Source organism: Quercus suber, unplaced genomic scaffold (assembly GCF_002906115.3).
Source record: "Quercus suber isolate HL8 unplaced genomic scaffold, Cork oak 2.0 scaffold_207, whole genome shotgun sequence".
Taxonomy (NCBI): Eukaryota; Viridiplantae; Streptophyta; class Magnoliopsida; order Fagales; family Fagaceae; genus Quercus; species Quercus suber.
In genome coordinates, this window is record NW_027069665.1 from 312009 (window position 1) to 321908 (window position 9900).

Sequence of the window (9900 nt, forward strand, 5' to 3'; positions counted from 1 at the left end):
TGAAGGAAAGCTCCTTAATGATCTCACAAGAGATTCACATAAACCGCAAATATGAGCAACAAAGACTTAGAGAGGTTTGGGTACAAAACCCTAGATACAAAAGAAGCACCCTCTTCTCTCTCTTTAAAAGCTCTAAAACGTTCTAGGGTTTCCCTTATATATAGGAGAGTTTTACTTGAACCCCAAGACGTTTAAATAGAGTTTGAGCTGAGTTGGAATTCTACAGAAAAACGTTCTGGCCGACTTTTGATTGATCGAGCTAGACCGAAAGTAACTAATATTTTTGCAGCCACTCGATTCCAACTTTACATAAAAGACACAACTTTGAGCAAGCCTAAACAAGACTAAACAACCTGTTTTGATCATGGTTTGCCAACAATATACATTAGAGTTCTAAATACATAAAATCCTAAGTCTTTAGAACCTAACAGTTAGTTTTTTTAGTTTTAGGGTTATGTCTTTCATTTGAAATTTTAATCGATTAAAAATTAGAAATATTGCGAAAAAAAAAAAAAAAAAAAAACACAGATTTCAAATAGAATAGAATGATAAAAAAAAAAAAAAAAAAAAAACACAGATTTCGGATAGAATAGAATGATAGATAATACATATGACCAACTCTGAGTACTTTGTTAAGGATCCATAATCGACCCCAATCAATTTGAGACTAGGACTTAGTTATTGGTATTGTAGTATTTCACCCTCCATTTTATGCTTATGGTGAAGAAATGCTATTTAGTCTAAATTTCCTTAGGGATGAATTATTATTACTCATGTAAAGAAATCCATGATTTTCGAAATGGGGTCTCATATGTAGGGTTTGAGAGAAGTTAAGAAAAGAAAAAGAAAAAAAATGGCATACATACCTCATAGTTATGATTGTTATTGCTAGTTATTTTCAAATGAGTCTTCACTAGATAAGTGTTTCTATGGGTATTTATATTTATTTGTCAACAACTATAATATTAAATAAATAAAATAAAATAATAATTATGATAATAAAAACCTTAAGTGGACCACATTAAACATATCTCTGTAGTCCTACTTAGAACCATTAAAAAAAAAAAAGGACCTACTTAGAAAGAGTGAAAGACAAAGCCAATGCATGATAAATGTGTCAAAACAAATATTGAAGATTATAAATTGTAATGGATATGACTCAAAATTAATGTGTCAAAACAAATATTGAAGATTATAGATTGTAATGGATATGACTCAAAATTGTGGTTGTCATGTTTATATTATACCTCAAGGTTGGTGATAATGACTAGGTTGAAACAACAAAGTCTTCCTTTTTGAAGCTAGATACATAACAACCGCTAGTGAGTATTGACACATAAAAAGATACTAGAAATCTTGAAATTGTGGTGGATGTGGACCTTTTTGAAAGATATCATGAGCATAAGGTTCTTTGGTACACATTAATACTTGAAATGATAAAGAAGATAATTTGAGTTCAGTGGATGTCTATTTAGCTTGTATCCTAAGAATAAGCAGTTGTTGACAAAGCCAATTTCTTTCTTATCCTTTAAAAAGAAAAAATTGAGAGTAATTTTGTTGGGCAACCCATGTGGTTGGTAATTGCTACTTTATATAGACCCTTATAAGTTTTACACTAGAGGACCATAAAAAAAATGGTAATACAAAAAGTTTTCATACCTAGATTGGGGTTTAATAGATAGGTCAGCCAGGGAAAAAAAAAAGAAGAATAAAGAATAAAGAATAAAGGTAACCCATTTATGCTTTAATTTTGTTATATGGCTCATATTAAAACTTGTCACTCATTCAATAACACCACTGATTTTTGTGTTACTTTGTGTTCCTCTATGGTTTTGGCCAAATTTAATATGCAAGCTTGATTTTAAGCTCTACACTGTGCACACGCCTACCAAATTCAATTTAATTAACTTTTGTGGGCCACTTAAGAGTTTAAATTCATGCCTGAGGCACACATGTAAAGTTTTGTCCCACTACCATAGTACATTTGCCAGGAATTTAAATAATGATCAAAATAATGATCAATCTTGGGACATGATACTAAATAAACAAGGTTTTCTTTCTTTCTTTCTTTGTTTTGATTGAATTATTGTATAGACAAAGTTGAATGAAAATTTCCATTATCTAGGTCATAACTAAGGCTGATACTGAATTGATAAATGTGAGAGCTGTGGTAAGTATTGGTGGGTGAGGGAAGACAGGTAGTTGTAATTGCAGTTTAGAGTTGTTACAAAGAATCCAATGGAGGCAAAGTGTGATTGTAGAAATTAAAAAAAAAAAAATCATAATATTCTTGGTGACTAGGTTTATGGTCTCATTTAAATCTTAAACCATAAGTTTCCCTTAAAAAATAGTCATGATAGGAATGTACTACATTGAGATTTTAGGTGTGAGGGCTCAATCCACATTCTTAACCATAAGTTTTTGAAGTATTTATATTTAATCAATAATCATGATTAATTGATTGTAGTCATACTTTTAATACCACCTAATGACTCTATTCTATAATTGTACTCTTTAAGATAAGTGGTTCATAGGGCTGTTAAGTTGCAAAAGAATCTGAGAGACTGATTTTATAATATTGATCCTTAGTCACAACTTTGGTCGGTTAGAATATTATTTTCAAACAAAGACAAGAAAGTTTTGCTTACTACCGACAACATAAAATATGCAACTTCAAAATTAGTGGAGCTAGTCTTATCTTCCATAACAAAATGAATTTTCCTCATGTGTCATGCTCCTTAAAAAGAGAATTAGAATGTTTATGCTTTGTATTTGACCTAATGGGCCATTAATCACCTTTAATTTATGCCAGATATGGACTCACATAGAGCGGGACCCTCTATACAGGATGTCTTGACGAGGTAGGATGTGCATCATTCAAGTTTGCTTTGGGATGCTCCTTTAGCAGGCGAGGTATTCATTTGTCCAAAATTGTAGTCAATATATGTAGTAGAAAGATTTTTGGCATTTAAGTTTGAAGCATAATTATTACGTGCTTAGTGATTGCTATTATTAATACTAAGCTGCTCTGTTTGCAGGAAGTGCTAGGTATACTGACTTATCGTCACCGAGAGAAAGGTTTGCTTGAAGGTCTGTTTGAAGGTGGGTTAGACCCACGTATCGCCGTTTATATCACAGAAGTAGGATTAGATGGGCTACTTCGGGTCCCAAATATAGACATTGACCATAGCTTGATCACGGCATTGGTGGAGAGATGGCGGCCGGAGACGCACTCATTCCACTTGCCCCACAGTGAGATGACCATCACGTTGCAAGACATAGAGGTTATAATGGGGGTACCTGTAGATGGCTTGCCGGTGGTGGGATATACCCGTATGGATGATTGGAGTGACCTCTGTTCCAACTTGCTAGGGCATAGGCCGCCGAGAGGTATTGGTGGAGCTAAGAACACTGGAGTGATGGAAGGGCCGAGGGTAAAAGCCAAATGGCTTGAGGATCGGTTTAGGAACCCTCTCCCGGCTGATGCCAGTGAGGAGCTTGTGCAGCAGTATACTCGGTTTTACATACTGGAGATGTTGGCTGGTATATTGTTTATGGACAAGTCTGGCAAACAGCACTCAGTTATGTATTTGCAATTTTTCAATCCAATTAGCAATGGAAAGAAATATAGTTGGGGTAGTGCAACACTAAGTTGGCTATATAGACACCTCTGTAAGGCATCAAAGAAGAAAGCCAAGCAGATTGGCGATGCCGTGCTATTGGTGCAGTTGTGGGCATGGGCAAGGTTTCCACACATATGTCCTGTGATGAGGCATCCATACCAGGCACTGCTCCCAGGTCCACTCGCTATCAGGTATGTAGGATCTTAGATAGTTACCATTTTACATTTTTGCATTATCTTTTTCGCATGGGAATTATGTAAGTAACTAATATGAAGATTATGTCTATGTTGTTTGCTAGATGGAAAGGGGCTAAGATAACAACTGAACATCCAATGCACGTCCTACGTGCCTATCGTGTGTCACTCACTTCGCTATGGCCAAATCAGGTATTGTACCTTACAAGTGGGAATTGCTTTGGCATGTAGTTGTTGTACTTACAATTTTCCTAGGAATGAATAAACATTTTTTATTTCAAAGTTAAACATTGTTGCCATGTATTGTTCACATCCGTTACACATTTTTTCTAATTATATTGTTAATATGGTTGTTTGCATTTGTTGGATCATTGCAGATTGTCTAGGAGCCATACAGAAATTATTTGGGTTCGCTGCCCGTATATTGTACGGCAGGCTAACACATATAGAGGTCTATCGTGCTGCTCATACATTTTTGGGTGGTTGAAGGCCATCACCCAGAACGTGTTCTCCGACAGTTTGGGATGAAGCAAGACATACCAATCAATGTCAATACTTCAATTGAACTTCACAAGATAATACTTCAGGGCAAGTAGGATAAAAACTGGGCTGTTGAACATCGCACACATATTGCTAAATGGGCGACGCATGCCACAATTGCCAATGCACCGCCCTTTCATGGGGAGATGAGCTACAATGACGAGTATATGGTGTGGTTTCGTCCTCGCACTGTTCGCCATATTACGAAAGAGACCTCATACTGGGACACTTTGGTAAGTTTACAAAGACTATTCTGTTACAAATGTACCTCGCTTCACATAGTTTAGTTCAACCTACTAACACTATTCTTGTATACTTGTGACAGGTTGAATCACAGTTGAGGACTATGGAGAAGTGCGAACCAGGGTCTGAGATCTACAACGACTGTATTAATGCCTTGCAAGCTGTTGAAGAGCTCGGTTGGTTGACCTTGGACGATGCACGCACTGCGGGCAACACAAGTGAACCGGCTGTAAGGCGTGCTCGGCAAGCAGGTAAACGTCAACGGCAAGGAGGCTGTCAATCTAATCAGCGTCCCACATCTGGTCGACGTCCCACATCTGGTCAGCATCCCACATCTGGTAGGCATCACACACTCGTGCCCACATCTGGTCTACGTCACACACCCGTGCCCACAACTGGTCGGTGTTACACACCCATGCCCACATCTGGTCGGCGTCACACACCCATGCATGACCACACCATAGAGGAAGCAAGTCAGACAGCATATAAGATATGTTTAGACACTGGTTATGACATGGGCTCCATGGCGCATGATGATGCGGGTCCATCCCATACTTTTTCCCATGGGGACACATCTCGGTCCCCATCCATGAGGAGCGATGATACCTGCCCACCCACATCCCCTACTACATCTCCGTTGCCCACCACCCGTATGTCTCCCCCATTGATTACCGGCACTGCCCCTGCAGAGATGAGATGAGATTCATGCCCACCCCTGGGCTACCCACCCCTGGTGCTGTCCCCACTGAGGACCTGCATACCGAGTTTATCTAGACACAGATACCCACCCCCACACCAGAGGCTTCACACATTGAGGATCGGCTGCGAAGGCCGCAACGGACACGGACACATCCTCCTGATTGTGGGACTGGACATGGTACTATACTTCGATTCAATACTGATTACATATACATCTCTTTATAGTTAAATGATTTGCATATTAGTATTTGCTTGTGTTCTTTTTAGGCAAGGTGAGACTAGTCAAGGAACCAGTGAGGAGAAGAAAACGGGGGGCAATGAACTTTGGAAATTTCCATTTTAGACCTATAGAATAACTTATGTCAGTTATTTTTCAGTTGCACAACTATATTACACTCTTCTTTATTTTTTCAGCAAAACTTTTGTCTACTATATCCAATCCTTTTTGTATGTTTTATTACTTTTGCTTTTTTAGGGTTTCAATTTTTGATGTGTTTTGATTTTTTTTTATTTTTTATTTATTTTTAAATTTTGGCAGAGAAGAGGGGTCTGGGGAGGTGCAGTTGGGTCAGACCCATGTGATGGCCTTTATGACTGCCCAATTGACGCAGCCCTACAAGGACAGGCCCAACGAGGGCACGCTTTGGATGTTCACCGAGTTTTCGCCCATGGCCGATCCTTCGTTCGAGCCAAGCCATCCTAGTGAGGCTGCTGTGGAGTTGGGACGCGTAATTGACCGTGGTCTTAGGTGAATTTCTCATTCAAACTTAGTGTTTTCAGCATGTCTTTGTTGGTAGTAGGGCTGTCCACGGGTCGGGCCGGGTCGGTTTTGGACCCAATCCGGACTCGACCCGCCGGCGTCGGGTGAAGAGTGGAGGAACCCGGACTCGACCCGCTGGAAGCATCGTTCGAGTCGGTTTCGGGTGAGGGTGAACGTCGGTCGGGTAGGGCGGGTCACCGGAATAAAGAAAGCATCAAAATCTGGAAAAAAAAAGTCGCCGGAACCTGGAAATCTCACCGGATTCTGGAAATATTCGCCGGATTCTGCATTTTCTCGCCGGATTCTGCATTTTTTGGCTAAAAATTGATGGGACTTGGCCGGATCTCCTCGAATCTAAGCTCGACCTCGCTGGATCTGCTCGAATCTAAGCTCGACCTCGCCGGATCTACTCGAATCTAAGCTCGACCTCGCCGGATCTCTTCGAATCTAAGCTCGACCTCGCCGGATTCTGCATTTTTTGTATAGAACATCGGTCGGGTCGAGTGGCTCGGGTTTTGGAGAAGAAAACCGCCACTCGACCCGCCGGCGTCGGGTCTTGGGCGCGGCAACCCGTAACCGACTGACAGGAGCGTCGGTTCGGGCTGAAATCGGGTGGAGATCGGGCGGTTTGGTCGGTCCGGCGGGTGTGGGTCGGGTCTGGACACCCCTAGTTGGTAGTATTAAATTTTGAGACTTTTTTGTAATTTGTTATTCTTGTTCAGGTCAATTTTCATAGTGTGTTAAGTAAGACTAAGAAGTAAGAAGAAGCCGGTTGTTGTGCCTAAAATGCTACGTCATTTTATTAATGATTTATTTGAAGGTTTAAAGTGTTTGTGCAGAGAAAGCAGAGCCGTGGATACAGAATCACTGTGTGTTCTTTTCGGGAAGTCAGTATGGGCAGTCCGCGTTGATCTTCACATTCTTGATAATGGGGGGTAAGCTGAGGGTATTTACTACAATAAGAATTATAAAGTGTTTTTTGTTGAAGTTAATGTGTGATATTTATTCATTTATTTTTTAAGCAGAAACCTTGTTGATGCTGCTAATATTGCTGCTTTGGTTGCTCTCTTGACATTTCGGAGGCCAGAGTGTTCATTAGGAGGAGAAGATGGACAGCAAGTGATAGTGCACCCACCTGAGGTTAGCTTTGCAAATTTCTTGAAAATGATTTGAAGAACTGTTGTTGTGGAAAACTGAAGACATATATGTTGATTTACGGTATTATAAACGTGGGAAACCAGAAAAAACATGGGAGATATATCATCAATTTTGAAGCATCTCTCCCTTTGGACAGAAAGCACAAGCCCCAGTTACAAATGATGTACTCAAAAGTAAGAGAAAGAAGCAAAAAGGAAAATTTTGGAATAAATGGTTGCTAGCTAGAACTTTGGTTATGTCATTCTAGGAATCTTTTTTCTTTTCAATAAGTCGTTATGTCAATCCGGGAATCTAGTGTCCATACTTATTTTCTGATCAATATATACTTCAGTCCCTTAAATCTATCATTTTAATCAGTTGCTCATGTCTCATGTTTGCTTTTTGACAGGATCGGGAGCCACTTCCTTTGATAATACATCACCTCCCTATAGCAGTAACCTTTGCCTTTTTCAGTAATGAGAACGCTGTGATATGCAAATGCTTTCTGTTGATAATGCAGAAACAATTTTTTTATATAATAAAAAGTTCACAAACAATTTGGAGCATAGCTTCATTAATTAGGCTCTCATTCCAATCTGATGGGGGTACCATGCAGGTCGTAGACCCATCCCACTATGAAGAGGCTGTTATGGGGGGACGAATGACTGCCACACTTAATGCAAATAATGATATTTGTGCTATTCAAAAAGCTGGAGGTGAGGGTATTTTGCAAAGTGTAATTATGCAATGTTTGCGAATTGCTGGTCAGAAGGCTTCTGATATCACTACCAAAATAAAAAATGCAGTAAGTTTTCCTATCCAAAATAATTCTTTTGGCACTGCTGTCTCTATTGTGCTTCTTTATAACCAATATATCGGTTGAGTAACACGATAGCTTTTTGGACAAGATGCTAAACTTAAATATATGGACTGATTTTATGCTTATTATTGGCTATGGTGAAAGGCAAGCCGTGGAGAATTTCATTTGTGTCCCTATATACTCATAAACACCATCTGAAAAGTTCAATTGTGTCCCTATATACTCATAAGCATTATTGAATCATGCAAAGTTCAATTTTGATAGAAAGAAGCAAGAGTTTCTGAAGTTCCTTGCTGAAACCTCGTCATACGCAACTCAAGTAATGCCTTGAACTAATCCCTAACTAACAGCAATTTGTGGTTTGCTTATGGAAGCAACTTTTGTAAGTTTAATTAGTAGACATGAATTAGAAATTAAACTTTTAAATTGACAGATGTTGTATGCTATTTACTTGTTTTTTGGGTGAGGGGGTTGGCAATTAACTTGATCTTTGTGAACAATGTATTGAGATTCCCTCTATTTTGAGCATGACCAGAAAATATTTTATTGAAAAAGATAAATTCTTATGTCCTCTTTTAAATTATGATGTCAATTAAGTGCTGTGTTGGAGACTTACTGATCAGCAATAGTTTTGATCAATGATAATAATGCTGTTATGACTACCAAAGTATGTGAACCCATCTATGAAAGCAGCAATATTTCAACAATGTTGATTTTGTATATGATGGATTTACTCTCTAGGATCAAATCTTATTTGTTTTCCAAGCCTTGTGATGACCCCACGTTTGGAAAAGCCAGAAATGCAGAGCATTTTGGTGTTATCCCTTTCTTTCAATCCTCTTTCTAGTTTTCTCATATATTCTACGTTTGTGGATGACTTATAAATTTTATAAATGCAACTTTACAGGCAGCACTAGTGACCCCAAGATAATGTTTATGTTGAACAAACCAAGCCTACAATTAGTACAGTTGGAGGGAATGGAAGAGCCATTACAGTCGGTGTTTGTTAGCATGAGCTATGGCTAAGATCCATGCTTTGTTTCCAGTTGTGGATGCAAGAAAAAGGTGGTGTTGAGGGAGAGGCATAGGTTTTGGGTCAAGTGACAGGATTTTTTCCCTTCATATTCTGAAGCCGCAGAAGCGGCATTAAATTAGGAATCCCTTGGTACTCAGTATGCTCATGATTACACTGTAATGCAAGATTAGATTATTGAAGATGCAACTTCATTTCCTTCTCATCTGTCTCTAGATATATTCATGCATTTTGTGGACCATTGTGCATAATTTATTTTTAAAAATATTTAGTAATTTGTTAAACTCCCCATTAAGTATTATGTTGGATGCCAACTACCTTGTTCAATGCACAATGAATGGTACTCGAGTTCTCTGAACTCGAGTACTGCTTAACTTATTACACTTTCATTTTCAGTATCTGGGAGGACCTGTTTTATCTCTACACTTTTCAATATCTGGGAGGACATGTTTTCTTCTGTCTACACTTTCCAAGTCCATGTGACGAGTCAGAACTGGTGAAAGCAAAAGCTACACTGTTGGGGCACGATCTGCAAGTCTCAGTATCAGTGTCTCCATCTTGACAAACCACCTTTGGGTCCTGCCTGTCAGTAGATAGAGGTAATGTAGTTAAAATGCTTTGTTAGATTGTGTTTACATATGGTTATATGAGATTGTGTTTATATGAGGTGGAATTCATGTAATGAGTATATATATATATATATAATATGGAAAATATATATATATATATATAATAAATATGGAATATATATATATATATATTACATATGGAAAATATATATATAACTATATAATAAATATGAAAAAAAAAAAAATATATATATATATATATAAAAAATATGAAATAAATAT